At 35.7% G+C, this 16,038-nt stretch overlaps 1 pseudogene; it reads right to left on the bottom strand.

Annotated features, from left to right (window-relative positions):
* Positions 1-13,912: 13,912 nt before the first annotated feature.
* On the bottom strand, positions 13,913-15,309 carry LOC145063027 (mitogen-activated protein kinase kinase kinase 18 pseudogene; annotated as a pseudogene).
* Positions 15,310-16,038: the final 729 nt, after the last annotated feature.

Below are 16,038 nucleotides of genomic sequence, written 5' to 3' on the forward strand. Positions count from 1 at the left end.
GAACGCGATATCATACAATGAGTCAGTTCATTCATGAGTCATTACTTGCTAGATAGAGAGAACATACATTACAACTAGTACACACAGTACATTACTATACATGCTAGATAGAGAGAGAACACACATTACAGCTAGCACACATAGAACATTACAGTACATTAGTATACTATTATATAGATATGTTTACATGATTACGCTTACATGAGTATGGTTACATATATACGTTTACATGAGTGCGTTTACATATACGATAATAGGACAGCTATCACTAGGTGTTATAGCATAGAACAAGTTTAGGATCTAACTATACCGATGAATCACAACGCATTGTGATAGTTATATCGGGTATACATGATCATAGTAATGTGGATGTTCATGGCTTGCATATATGCAGGGGTCGTGTAAAGGTCCCAAAATCCCTTTGACAGGGGAACGTCTAGCGTGGGATCTAGCCATCACATTAGGCCTTAACCCTCAAATAAGGCAATAGGAGTATAGAGGTAGTCACTTATTACAAATAATACAGTACTTATAAGAATTACCATAGACTTAAGGTAATTAGTACGGTTATAGTTTGAGACATAGTACTATTTCATTTTCCCATTACATTCACTTCGTGAACATTCAGACAACGCACGGTAATGTAGAAACTATATTTTTGGTTACAGATAGTCAGAATTGGGAAAATACACACTCTTACAAGAGCCACACACACACAGACACTAGATGCATTGGTAGAAGGATACGATTAGTAGGAAACATAGGGCTTCCTAGGATCATACAAAACATTTTTATACTTATAGTTCATATACATTTTCTATACTTACAGTTCATATACATATAAATACTTACATACAAATTAAGACACTAAAATACTTATGATCTCACCAGCTTTAAAGCTGATACTCTCTTTCAAAATAACTTGTATCCTCAGGTCAACCATAGACAGGTACCGATGCAAGGTTCAGAGAAGATGGTGCTCTTTCAAGACTCATATTTCATTTTGATTTATACTTAGTGTCTATTATAATTTGACAGAACACACTTGTATTAAAATTATATTATTAATGCAATGGATGATGTTGTTGCTTGTTTATTACTTTTCATTGTTGTGATACTGTACATGATGTCTTCCACCCCAGAACGTTTCTGCCGTTCATGGTTTTGGGGTGTGACAGATTGGTATCAGAGCATTGTTTATAGTGAATTAAGTATATCAACCCATAAAAGATATACTAACTATAAATACAATGGGATTAAAAATACTCTGACCAAGAGTTTATACTTTAAATAATAAAATATTTAATTAAGTATACGTGCCTGCATTCATACTAAAATCAGTGTCACTAGGACAGTACAAAAGAATTATGATTGTTGGGCAACACAGGTGGACTTAGAGACTGATATGGGCATATTTAGTTATAAAATTCATGCATTATCTTAATACTTTATGTTGTTTTTGTCTCATTTAATGAACAAAAGGTGCTTAATTAGCTTAAATATTTCATTTTCAGCACCAAAGACATGCTCCAAAGGAAAATGAAGTGGAATTGGCGATTGGACGCTTGGATCTTGGAATTTGAAGAAAGAAGTACGTTGTTGGACAGCTTGACCCCTCGTCAGTGTTTTGGCCATATCTCATGAACCGTAACTCCGATTGACGAGATTGAAAATGTTCTGAAAAGTACACACAATTTCAGACGACTTTCGTGTTTTGAGAAAGTGTTGATTCGAAACGTAATCGGCAAGTAGAGTCGATTACTCGGCGAGTTGTATCGAACTTTCACGATTCTGGACGCGCTGACTTGCCGTACACGGGTTTTAAGTGATGTACTCGGCGAGTAGGTCATTGGACTCGCCGAGTAGCCTCTGTTTTGTGAAAATCTATATAAAGGGACTTTCATATCGATACCCTAGCATGGAGAGAAACCCTAGGAGGCTGAGAAATGATTGGAAGTGCTGCTAGGTCGTGAGGAACTGAAGAATCAACCCTACATTCAATTGTGAAGAGAATCAAGACAATTTTGGTTTATTCTTTGTAAATTTTTGATTTGAATCATGTTTACATACTTTGATTTCGTTTTTGAGTTTATGTTTACTGCAATCATGAGCTAAAAACTTATTCTTCTGTTAGGGTAGACAATTTTGTGAACATGGATTGATTATTTGAGTAGGATTAATTTTAATTGGTAATTATGTTTTGTTAAGCTTGTTAAAGAACCTTATGTGTTGACAATAACTATTCTTCTGTTAATAAATTAGTAATTAAGTTGTATGAACATCTCTTAGTTATTAATTTCATATGATTTATTGTGACCACATAGTTGTATGTCTAGGAATAACGAACGTGAAACTAGAATTAACTAGAAGATAGGTAAGTTAATGTGTGAGCTTGTTTGATGAACATCAGCAAGAGGTTAATTGAAGGTCCAATTTAATTAACCATTACAAGTCTTGTTTAACCCGAATCAATAACTAGGAAATCCGTTAATTTAGACAACTGGCCACTGCTTGAGTTAATTTTTTTTCCTAAGGATTAGTAATATCGAACGTGAAACTAATCATCTTAGTCGGTAGCCAATGAAGAATTAATCCGATACATTGAAATCATCCATGGGAACAAATGAGTCGAACCTAAACAGAAGTCCTCTTTATTATTGAATTTAGTCGATTTTTATTTGCTTAGCTCTTAGTTTCTTAGTTTAAGTTTTAGTTAATTGTTTAAGTTTCTAGTCTTGCAAAACTAGAGAAAACCCTCTTTCTATTACTTGTTTATTTAGATAATATTAGCATTTATTTTAATTGTTTACCGTTCCCTGTGTTCGATACCCTACTTACCTGAACTAAACTGCTAATCGATAGGTACACTGCCTTTTGTGTGTTCTTCTTTGTGTTTAAGTTAGTACGATTAAAACTAGTTGGTTTTACACACATCAGAGACATATAGTCAAAACTGGGAAGATATAGCCTGATCTACTATATTATCCGAGGGTTGACTAGCATGTGCCTAAGTGTAGTTGTGTGGTTACAACAAGTCAAAAATCTTACTAACCCTACCACAATGAGAACAGTAGAAGATAACATTAAATCTAAAATACTATAGGGGTATTTGGTGTTACTATAAGTACTTTATACTTGAGAACTAAAACGGGATCTTCATTACCAAGTTGATAGTTGCTAAGTGGATACACTAAGGCTATATGTAATTAGGATGTTATAGACTTAGAATCTGTGAAAATTTTACTTTACCCCTATTCTGTGTGAATTTGGAGTTAAGGTCACTTATTCGAAGGCCTATCCTGTTTCGATTACATATAACTGGTATGCACTTCACAAATAGCGATGTAACTAATGAAGATTTTCTAAATAATTATCTAGATAGTTCGTCTACTAATTATTTTCTTACCCCAATTCTCGCGTAGATAACATGGCTGGACTCCATCCCCACGGCAACCAGTATCTCCCGAACGAAGTCATTGCTAGTTGGTTTAGAGAAGAACCAGTTAATGATCATCCTATCCCTTTAAATGATCACCATGATGAAGACATTTCGGACAATGCTAACTCCGAACCAGAGGTTGAGAACCTACCCCAGGCAGCTCCCTTTCAAATTCCTAACCCTCGTCCGGCTTTTCATGGCCCGACGCATGAATAGGTGGAATGCTTGGAAACATGGAGCCAAGGACAAGATCAGCCCATGCCATTTAATGGTGACCAAAGCTTTTATGACCTGAGCAATGGGGGCTCAACAGATAGAACCTTGCCAATCTTGGTCTGCAGAGTGGCCCGAAATGAGATTCAAGGCAGGACAGCCCTACATCAGATCACAGAAGTTATTGCCGATGCGAGAATGCATACCTTTCGCACCATTCATCTAGAAGATGCTCGTGAGAGATGTGAGAGAAACCATGAAACCCTTCTGCAAGCACTGGCTAAATCACGAGCCGAAGTCATAGAGCTCCGTGTATGCCAAAGGGTGTACGAAAGACACCTACTTGATGTGGAACGTCACCTAGCTGAACTGAGAGTTCACCAGAGGGATGACCGTCGCCAGTAGTAGATGCTTTACTTTATTTTCCTCGTTAAAAAGGAATCGTTTTCTATCTATGCCCGATGTGGCATTTTCTATGAAACTATCTTGTACTGTAAGTACTTTAGTTAGGTCTTTATGTTGTCAAGAACTATCTTCTCTGGATATGATGTAAGACCTTTGTACAAGGTCATTTTCCCAAAATTTTACGTCATTAATATCAAAGATATTGACAGTCGGCTAACTTCTGTGTCATTCTTTATTCAAGTACTCTTATCATACTTTCATTAGAGTTTATCTGAAACATGCTTTAGTCAAGTCATTGGACTGTAGCAAGTTAGCTCCGGAGACATTTCCAAGTCTCTTTCAGTGGTTGGATCATGTTATTCACCAACCAACGATACCTAGGCTTGAACGACAAATGCCTTGAGACCATTCTACAAACTCACTTCCACCCAGTACTAGGATTGCATCATAGGGATGTAGGTCAAACCTTCGCGAACATACTTCCAATCCGTACTAGGACTACCTCATAGGGATGTAGGTCAAACTTTCGAGAACATAGTCTTACTATTTACTTGAGCAATCGAAGTACATTTAGAGTCAACCAGAATCGCTCACAAAATCCTTATCTTTCGTATTACAGAATCATGTCGTCATTCGGAAACAATCAGCCGAACCACGAAACCCCTGCTTTTCCTATGGACACCGCTACTTTTCAAGCCACCGTTACAGCTGCCGTGATGGCTGTCGTGACAGCTGTCCATGCAAATCGCAGCACTGTCAACGCAACCAAGACTGAAAAAGGAGTTGACAATCCCGATCGTGTTAACGATCCGAGAAATCAACAAATAGTAACAGTCGCCACCACTCAAAACAATAACTCAGAGTTCAAGAAACGAAAACGTCAAGCCCAAGTAGAACGCAAGCGATTTCAGAGAATTGCCATGCAACAACAACAAGTGGAAACCTTTTCCATCCCAGTATTGAGTAGACCATATGAAGGAACACTTCCGAAGTGCGACCGGTGCAACTACCACCACAAAGGAATTTGTCGAGCCTGGCAATGCAATAATTGCAACAAGATGGGGCACATTGCTCGTTTCTGTAGAACTACCTCCACCACTGGAGCAAGCCTAGTTCGCTATAGTTGTGGTGAGGCAGGGCACTATTACAGAAATTGTCCAAAAGAGAAGATCAACGAAAGCAACCGTGTCCCCCTAACTCCTACTCGACACTTCACTTCCACCACTGATCTTGGTACTATCCAGATATGTCACCAATGCGGTGAAATTGGACACTTCAAGAAGGAGTGCCCGATAGCGCAGAACTCTGGCGCAGACGGGAGGACTCTCAGGATCACAGCTACAGGAGAACCTACTCCGGACCCACGTTAATGTAATTTAGGCGTTTCGTTGTAACAGACTTATAAACCCTCCAAAACTAGTGCAACTAGAGTCTTACCTTTTGCGAGATCCTGTCGGTATAGGGATGCTCATGCTGCGTATACTTGTCTTTTGTAGTATACCTCATCCGCAGCAATAGTCTTGTAGTAAGTCTAAAGTACTGTAACTCTGTTGATGGTTGCACGGTTGTGTTTGTCTGTAACCCCTTATGTTCAAATCTAATGTCTTTAATTTTCCTAATGATTCCGACATTATCATACAACTAGGTTCGATTTGATCCGCACCATACCTGGTTCATAAGTACATCTCTTTCTCAGTAAACGTCTTTTTAGCGAAACCATCATTTCAGAACACCAAAGTGCTCATGTGTGGAGTACCTCATAGTTCTTTTCTTTTCCGAAGAAATCCCCGAAGTACCACTTGTACAGTACGTCAAGTTCAATCCAAAGATCCATACAGTTGATATGTCGCTGATGAATGTATACATAGGGGTGATATATAATCAAGGTTCTACAGGTTTAGAATTGATGATTCCACTTTAACTTCTTCTTCCTCGATGGGATGTGAGCTTAAAGAAGAATCAGTTATTCGACTACCTTTTCAATATTAATTATATACGACTCGTATACACGAGATTGTGATTGTGAAACCATGTATGAATCCTAAATATGAACTTCAGGACGGAGACTGCCCAAGACTACGAGTTATCGCATTGTCATGTGAACAAACTTAGAACCCAGTACGACTCCTGTAAACAGATCGCCCTACAGTCTAAACATATATGGAGATACAAGAACAGCCCGGACAACTTAGCAAACTACACAGAAATAGAATAGGAATACTAGGCTTCTCACCCTGGAGAACTCCGGTCTTATTCTTCCAGAGATCGATGGATTGCATCGTATGTACCTCGGCTATCGAGGACTCCGTCAAGATTTTCCATTGGAAATCGTTATCTCTGCCTCACATAGACGAATTGGTTGAGCAAACGCAAGGAAAGAATTACTTTTCAGAAATGGATCTAAGATCTGAATATCACCAGTTCGAGTGTTAGGGAAGGATGTCCGGAAAACTACCTTCCGAACTTGATGCGGACACTTCGAGTCCGTAGTGATACCCCTCGGATAGGACCAATACGCCCATAGTATTCATGAGCTAAATGAGTAGAGTACGTCTTTCTTACTTTGATCAGTTCGTCATTTCTCCATGTAATGACTTACTTATCTACCCTCATAGTAAGAAGGAACCCATGGAAACATTACCCTCGGAGGAACTTTCGAGAAGTTCTCTAAGCACGAGTTTTGAAATTGAAGAGTCAGATTCCTAAGACACACTGTTAGTGATGTGGGAATTTTTGAGTACTCTTTCAATTTGTCAAAACCGTTGAGAATTTGTCGACACCAGAGACGCCGACAGGAATACACCAAATTCTAGGTCTTACAGTCCTACTGCCATAGTTCATCCAGAACTCCTCGCAAAACACAGAAAACCGTACGACTTTGACCCAGCAGAGGGTGGCCATTGACTGGGAAGTTCAGCAAGAAAAAGAAACCTTGGAAATTCCAAGTGAGAGACCAAATTCTTTAGGAAGTCTCACTCTGGGAATGGCTTAATATGCTTCGTAAAGCATGGAAAGCTAAATCCAAGATAGATAGGACCTCCAAGATTCTTACCAGAATCGGTCCTGTATCGCACAAACTAGACCTACCCCGCGAACTCAGTAACGTACGTTTTACTCTTCGCGTCTCGATCTTAAAACCGTACCTTTCCGTTAGGACTCTTGTAAGTCCACTCGACGAGATCCATGCCTTCGTATTAGAACCGTAGTGACTCTCGACCGAGAGGTCAAGCGGACGAAGCAACGCCGTCGCCCGTTAGTGAAGGTTCGTTAGGATACCAACCGAGGACCCGAATTCACTTAGGAGCGTGAGAACCAATCGATTAGGAAGTTTCACCTCATGACTCGATCATTCCTACCTACTACCTTACCTAAATTCTAATTTCGGGACGAAATTCCCTTTAACATGGGGATGATGTGACAACCCGAAATTTCCATTCTGTACAAACCATATCAAGTCACTAGAAGATTAGAACAGTTACAAAGAATTTCCAGACTTTTGGGTATAAGTTTGAGTATTTCAGGATTTACACTTAAGGAGATATCAGGAGAGTGGATGAACTAGGGTTTTGTGCAACACTGTTATTTCAAAACTCTATGATATTAGAGTTCATTTCCTGAATAAAATATTTTCTGCCAAAAATCCAGGACTATATATAGGATTCTGAACCATATTTATTCATTAGTTACATTTCCAACTAGAGAAAAGCCGAATTCTCTCTCGAGGATCTTCGGACTTTCGTTCTGGAAAGTGAGTACTTCTATCTAGTGTTGTTTTAAAGCTTCTTATATTCTTAATACACTAGAAATCACAGGAAAACACTAAGATCTGAGAGTTTACCGCCCAAGAACACCTTGGGGAGTAAACTCTTTTATAAGGGTCAAATGGTGCCTAGTCCCTTCCTTAAGCAATGAAACTAGTTTAGACTTGTACCCTAATGTGTTTAGGACTAGAGAACCACCTTAGAACACCAAGAGTAAGGTTTTCACGGCCCAAGAAGTTCCACGGCCGTGAACTCCAAACAATAGGGCCAAATTATGCTATAAACTCTTCTAAAGCCTTGTACACTAGCCTAGTTTAGTTCCTAGTTAAATTAGGGACTTGAAAACACCACAAACACTCTTGCAAGGGAGATTACGGCCGTAATCTCCATGAGATTTGGTCCCACGGCCGTAAACTCCTAAAAGGAGTTATATAATGCCCTAAACTCTTCCATAGACCAAGCCATTAAGTAGGAATGCTTCTTTGGGCCTTATAGAGCATCAAACATCAAATGGTCATATAAGTATGAGATTACGGCCGTAAACTCATGAGTTTACGACCGTAAACTCATTTGGTAGTGTCATTAGGGCCGTGAACTTCATGATGGAGTATTCCTTGAACCCTACACACAATAGCTTTTCCCTACAACCCTTAGATGCAATCCTAGAGGCTAATAACACTTGATAAAGGTGTTTAGCATGTCCTAGGGTTTCTTGAATTATTTATTAGTTGTTTATAGACTAATTTGATACATATATGTGATATTATATGTTAACTAGGATCATAGAGTGTGTTCAAGACTTCACTTGACACCTAGCCATCCTACCTCTTCAGTTCATCCGTACCACTCACAACAGGTGAGTTCATACCCCTTAATTAATGTTTTAAATGTTTTAAATGTTTTATGGGGGGATACAAGTAGAAGCATGCTAGTTATTACATCAATCACATGTGATTAATAAGCATCATTCAGATAATTTACTACTTACTAACTGTTTTACCAAACAGTTTTCTTCACATGATTTTCCTAAACGTTTTAGATGTTTAAAACTCCTAATTAAACTGTACATTTTACACTGTATGTTTCATTTCAAACTCATTTACAATTGCGTTTCCACCAAATGTTTATTTATACTTAAATTGTTTTATCAAACACATGCTTTCAACCCGTTTTATAGAATGACATCAAGTCAATCTTTTCATAGATAATAATTATGTTCAAAGGTTTTACAAAACTTATTTTATGCTTTTATATTATCAATTGCATGCCTATATATGTATAGTTATATAAGAAATGTTTAAAAGACTTAGGAAGGCTATTCACCCTATTTCCTTTTCGAGCTTAAGATGTGGTCTGGTGGGATATCGAGTATCCGTCCGAAGGTCGTTTAAATATTAGTTATATATCATGTGTACATATATAGTCATAAAGGTTCTTCCGGTTCAGTTCAATACCCTTGGGTAGCAAGGGTACACATCCATGTTCATACGTACCAGTTACATTACTAGTAAGCTACCATATGGGTAGTTTAGGAAGATACTAGAACTATTACTAGAATGTGATATCATACAATGAGTCAGTTCATTCATGAGTCAATACTTTCTAGATAGAGAGAACATACATTATAGCTAGTACACACAGTACATTACTATACATGCTAGATAGAGAGATAACACACATTACAACTAGCACACGTAGAACATTATAGTACATTACATAGATACGTTTACATGGTTACGCTTACATGAGTATGGTTACATATATACGTTTACATGAGTGCGTTTACATATACGATAATAGGATAGACATCACTAGGTGCTATAGTATAGAACAAGTTCAAGATCTAACTATACCGATGAATCACAACGCATTGTGATAGTTATATCGGGTATACATGAGCATAGTAATGTGGATGTTCACGGCTTGCATATATGTAGGGGTCGTGTAAAGGTCCCAAAATCCCTTTGACAGGGGAGCGTCTAGCCTGGGATCTAGCTATCACACTAGGCCTTATTCCTCAAATAAGGCAATAGGAGTATAGAGGTAGTCACTTATTACAAATACTATAGTACTTATAAGAATTACCATAGACTTAAGGTAATTAGTACGGTTGTAGTTCGACACTACACCATAGTACTATTTCATTTTCCCATTACATTCACTTCGTGAACATTCACACGACGCACGGTAATGTAGAAACTATATTTTTGGTTAATGATAGTTAGAATTTGGAAAATACACACTCTTACAAGAGCCACAGACACAGACACTAGATGCCTTGGTAGAAGGATACGATTAGTAGGAAACATAGGGCTTCCTAGGATCATACAAAACATTTTTATACTTACAATTCATATACATTTTCAATACTTACAGTTCATATACATACAAATACTTACATACAAATTAAGACACTAAAATACTTATGATCTCACCAGCTTTAAAGCTGATACTCTCTTTCAAAATAAATTGTATCCCCAGGTCAACCATAGACAGGTACCGATGCAAGGTTCAGAGAAGATGGTGCTCGTTCAAGACTCATCTTTCATTTTGATTTATACTTAGTGTCTATTATAATTTGACAGAACACACTTGTATTAAAATTATAATATTAATGCAATGGATGATGTTGTTGCTTGTTTACTACTTTTCCGCCGTTCAAGGTTTTGGGGTGTGACAAATTCAAGTTCCGAAAATAATATTTATAAAAAAAGAATTTTTGGATTTTTCCATTTATTTTGCATTTTAAAATTATTTTATAGAATATGTACAATGTAATATTCTATTAGAATATTTCACGTATTTTTCAAAAAAATGAGATTTTTTTTTTATTTTTTTAGTTAATTCAAGTTCTGAAAATAATATTTAAAAAAAGAATTTTTAGATTTTTCCATTTATTTTGCATTTTAAAATTATCTTTTAGAATATGTCAGTGTAATATTCTATTAGAATATTTCACGTATTTTAAAAAAAAAAAAAACAGGATTTTTTTTATTTTTTTATTCTTTTTATTTTTTTATTCTTTTTATTTTTTTATTTTTTTTATTTTTTTTAGTTAATTCAAGTTCCGAAAATAATATTTAAAAAAAGGATTTTTGGATTTTTCCATTTATTTTGCAGTTTAAAATTATTTTTAGATTTGGTCTCACGGTCTCACAAAATTAGAATGGTTTCAAATGAACCTGAATATATATATATATATATATATATATATATATATATATATATATATATATATATATATATATATATATATATATATATATATATATATATATAGAAACAAACATGTACTAGACTTTATTTAATCGTGGAGTTAAGAAAGAAGACGTCATTAAATAAAATGCTAAAATTAGGGTGGGGGTAGTGAATGGAAGTGTGAAAATGCATGTATTAACATAAGATGGTATATCAACTTTTATCACAAGCAAAAGTCAAATCAACCATGCTAACATACTTGGTTAAAAATCTCCCACACTTCAAATATATTATTTTTAAATTTGATAAAACGGCCTATAAAATTTTGTACTTTTTTCATTTATACATCATAATGGCATTGTTTACGCAAACATGTTGTGCTTATTAGAAGCCAAATAATTATAAAATTTATATACTATCATTGGTGTGCTAAACCATCAAACAAAGAAAAAAAAAGTTTTAAAAACATGAAACAAGCTTTATTCATCACTAAGATGTTTGTAAAACTTAAGGATATGCTAACTATAAACTAGTCTTTTTTAAGATTTAAGATTACCTATTGACTGATGAAAATTTGAAAAAGAATTTAAATTAATAATTTGTTAAAAATATATGTGCAATTAAATCTTTTTTTTATAAGGCGCAAAATGCTATTCTTACAATCAATTATATTGTATCATGTCAATGTCATAATGACATCGTTAAAAACAAAGAAAATGGAAATACGTGATAGAGAAATAAGACACGTAAATTTGGTAGATAGGGTGAGTGAGAGGGGACCATCAACCTCAATATACACACGTTTACTAAATAGTAAATTAAACATGTTTTAAATTGCCACTCGCCCATTTGTCATCGTGATGTAATTATAGGTACGCATATTGTGGCGCTGGTGTGAACGGAGAAGGGTCAGCACCTCCAAAATAAGAATTTATTTTTCTAACCAATTAGAATCTATATATTACCCTGTTTTTTCTATTTTGTTTCTCAACCGAATTATTTGTTTAACTTTATTCGTCCGACTTAAATAAAGACAAAATTACATAATGGTTCTTGTGGTTACTACAAGTTTTTATGAGAATCTTTTAAGGGCGTGTTTATGTTAAAATAGTTGAAAATTGAAAGTTGATATGTGATAACTCTAAATTAGTAATTGGTAGTTAGTAATTAGAAGTTATTTTTAATTGTATAGGAGTTTCGGTACAATTAGTTGGAAGTTTTTGAAATATATAAAATTATATAAAAAATTATAATTATCAAAAGTTAAAAATTATCTAAATTTTAATACTAAATGCATCCATTAAGGTTTTTAATTGGTAAAATATTATGTATATTAGTAAATGAAGAATTTTACAAATAAAGTAAATAAAATTTTTCAATTTTGTAAAAACTTAGATCAAACATTTATTACATATTATAAGTTTTTAAGCCTTCTAAAAGAAACAATATTATTATATGATATTTATTTTGGTTTATAAATTCATTTAATAAATTCTTATTATTTTGCAACATAAATATTAATAAATTATAAAAGCAGTCGATATGGTTGTTTCAAATATAGATATTATAATTGTTAGAGTTTATTTATATTTAATTGTATAAGATAATTACCAAAAGTATGGATATGAATATAATATATTTATATTAAAGGGCATTTAAGTCAAATTGTTAAAATCTAAAAGAGTTTTTTGTTAAACTTTAGTTGAAGTAACTTTGAATTTTGAGCTTTTTGTTTAAAACAATAGCTAAAAACTCATGTTGCCGAACGAAGTTTTATTTTTCGAGTTTTTCTTAACAGGTAGAAGTTCCTACAAAATTGTATGTCGAACATGCCCTAATATAAATAATTTTTATGGTTTCAATTTCTTGTATAATTGGTCCTTACGACTAATGTCATTAAACGTATCGTTAAATACATGTAAAAAGTCCAATATACCACCTTGAAATTGATGGTGCTATTTTTTAAGTAAATAAGTCTCAAAGCTTCTTTTGAGCATACATCATTGCGACTCATACATCTTTTAGTCAACAACCTCCATCTTCACCCTAGTATCCATCCCTATCGATACTTTCAACACCGCTATATTGTTCATCATCCATCTCTGTCACCACATCCACCTCAATATATGTGTCATTACGTCTCCCTTACCAAGCCTGCCTCCACCTTTACATTTCCATCAACCCTACGCTCATCAATCTCAATAACAATCCTAGTACAAAAGAGGATTGAACATAGATTGAAGAACATACACATAAAATGGACAACTTGAGAGCTTCTTTTCATGACCACTTGTAGAGGCGGTGAAAAACATCAAATGTTTTTTTTCATCATAGACTCAAGGATTGTTTGGTGCTTCAACAAAAACTTTAAGACTAATTTTGCAGAAAACGAAAAAATATGATGAGTTTTAGCAAGTCCTCAAAGCAAAGTCATATTCATAAATTATACCACTAATGTGCTAGTAGTGAAAAAGATATGCATTGGACTATGATGTGTGGGATCATCTCACTTTCTCACACCTCTCAAATTTTCATGCACTTCAACATCATGTCACGTTTTAGCATCCTCCCTTCACTTCCCTTTTTCACATAGGAAATAATCACATCTTGCATTTTCACCCGTTAAGTATGCTAAACACTCTTATGATGTGCAAGTGAAAGAACAAAATAAACCTTATTGTAATTAGAATTTACAAAAAATATCATAATCACTACATGATTATGAACTTTTCTATTATTCTTATCTTTATTTTGATTTTACCTCCCAATATAAAATGTATATTAAATGGACAATATGTCCTCAGCATATGGCACTTGATTAGTTGGTTGATGTTTTCTGTTTCATTAACTAAATAAATCAAATAAAAACAAAAGAATACACAACGTAAAACTTAAATTACAAAATTTGAAGAAATCTTGTAGTCGAATGAATTTCAATTCACTATCATCATATTAAAATCAGAAGGTAAACCACTATGTCTAAGTAAATTCGCATTGGATGCATTGAATGCCAGCCCAATACTTGCTTTTACAGCTATTTTTCTACAACTAATTTTTGGGGTATCTACGCAACTAATGAACAACTCATCATATTCACCGCCACTCATGGTGCAACCCACCTCCATCTCATTACCTACCGCACCTGTCACCGCCCCTCTGTTTGCTTTTCCGTCACCATCTTCATTGATTCTGATCGTGATCCACTCGGTTTCCTCCTTTTCACAACTCCACTTTGGTATCTCCGACTTGTCCGCCAACTGTTTGATTCTTTGCCTCAAAGAGTTCGACGAACACGTGGATGGAGTAAAATCAGATCCCACCGACGACGACGACGACGACGACGATTCTTCCATTGAATTCCACACGTCTTGATCAAGTATACTCGTCGGTGAATCCGTATAGATTTTTTCACATATCATTTGCTTTGAATTGTCGTCAAATTGTTGGAGATACGGGTGTTTCAGAAGCTGTTTCGCAGTCCACCTCTCTCTTGGATCCCGATTCAAACACTTTCTAACGAAATCCTTCGCTTGATCGGAAAATTCATCTGGGATTTCAGGGATTTCCCCGGAGAATGCAATTCTGTAAAGAACCGACGCCACGTTACTAACGTTTGACCATGGTGAACCACCGGTGGCCATTTCAATCATTGTACATCCAAGCGCCCATACATCCGCCGGAAACCCCTGTTCTTCACCTCGCGCCACCTCCGGCGCCATAAACATCGGCGTCCCACAAATCGGCGCCTCCTCATCAACCCATTTCGCACAACCAAAATCACCAATCTTCGCACCACTTTCATCAATCAAAACATTCCTGCCTTTAATGTCACAATGCACTACGCCTCTCGAATGAAGGTACTCTAATCCTCGAACTATCTCCCTCGTATACCTTAAAATCTCCGAACTCTTCAACCCGCCACCATTTCTTCCATCTATTCCGTCGACAATGGAACCAAAAGGCATGTACTGCATCAGAAGATTGTACATCATCTTGTTATCTTCTTTAGTAACATCACATCCTTTGTGGCTCACGACATAAGGACTACTCAAAGTAGACAAGAAATATTGTTCCTTTCGCAAGCTTTGAGCTTGCGACAACTCCATAGACTTGACTGCAAAAACCTCACCGGAGGTGGAGGTGGCGGCGGAGACGGTGGCGGAGGAGCCACGGCCAAGAACCGGACCTCTAGTCCACCCCATGTCGATTTTCTTGAAGAAAGACTTGTCGTGTGAAGATATTTTTTTGAGGGTGGAGTTTGGTTGGTTGATTTGAGGGGTTTGTGGTTTATATATATATATAGTGGTTGTAAATGACTAAATTCTTAAATGGAAAAAGGTTTTGTAGTTATGTTGTTGAAATAAAAAGGTGTAGTTATTTGGTTGGGTGGGAAGTCTGTCCACGGAGTTGACGATTGGTTTAACGGGAGTTTGACTACGTGGCAAATTGTAGGTAGGGAGTGACAACCTTTTAGGCAAGCCAAGACGGCAGCTATGTGGAAGGGACACGTGTCATCAAAGATTTGCTTGAAATTGGAAATATATAGCTATAAATATATAAATATACAATCAATCCCTTGTTTGTGGGGTTTGGGTTCATGAATTGTGGGAGATAATAATCACATGAATAATAGGAAGATACGCAATGTGTGAAAATATTTGCATAGAGACGTGGTATTTATGACTGTTTTATGTCATCATACATGGACTCATGTAAAATAAATTGATATATTACATAAAAGTTTAAATGATTTGTATCACTAAGACCAAAAAGATGAGATAAGGAATCTTTTGAAAAGGCTATATAGTGTGATGATGTAAGATTATTAGATAAGGATATATATAATTCTTGAAAGATAAAAGTTTGAAATCAAATCCCAAACTTTAGGTTGGATGCCTTATTTTGTAATTGTGTTTGTTGACTTTGAAAACCAAAGATTTTTTTGGGGGTTTATGGTAAGGTAGGAGAGGGTTAGGGGCAAAGGGTTGAACGACTAAAGTGGTTGGTATCAAGTATTCCACT

This window comes from Lactuca serriola, chromosome 7 (assembly GCF_051521515.1).
Source record: "Lactuca serriola cultivar US96UC23 chromosome 7, Lser_US96UC23_V15, whole genome shotgun sequence".
Lineage (NCBI taxonomy): Eukaryota > Viridiplantae > Streptophyta > Magnoliopsida > Asterales > Asteraceae > Lactuca > Lactuca serriola.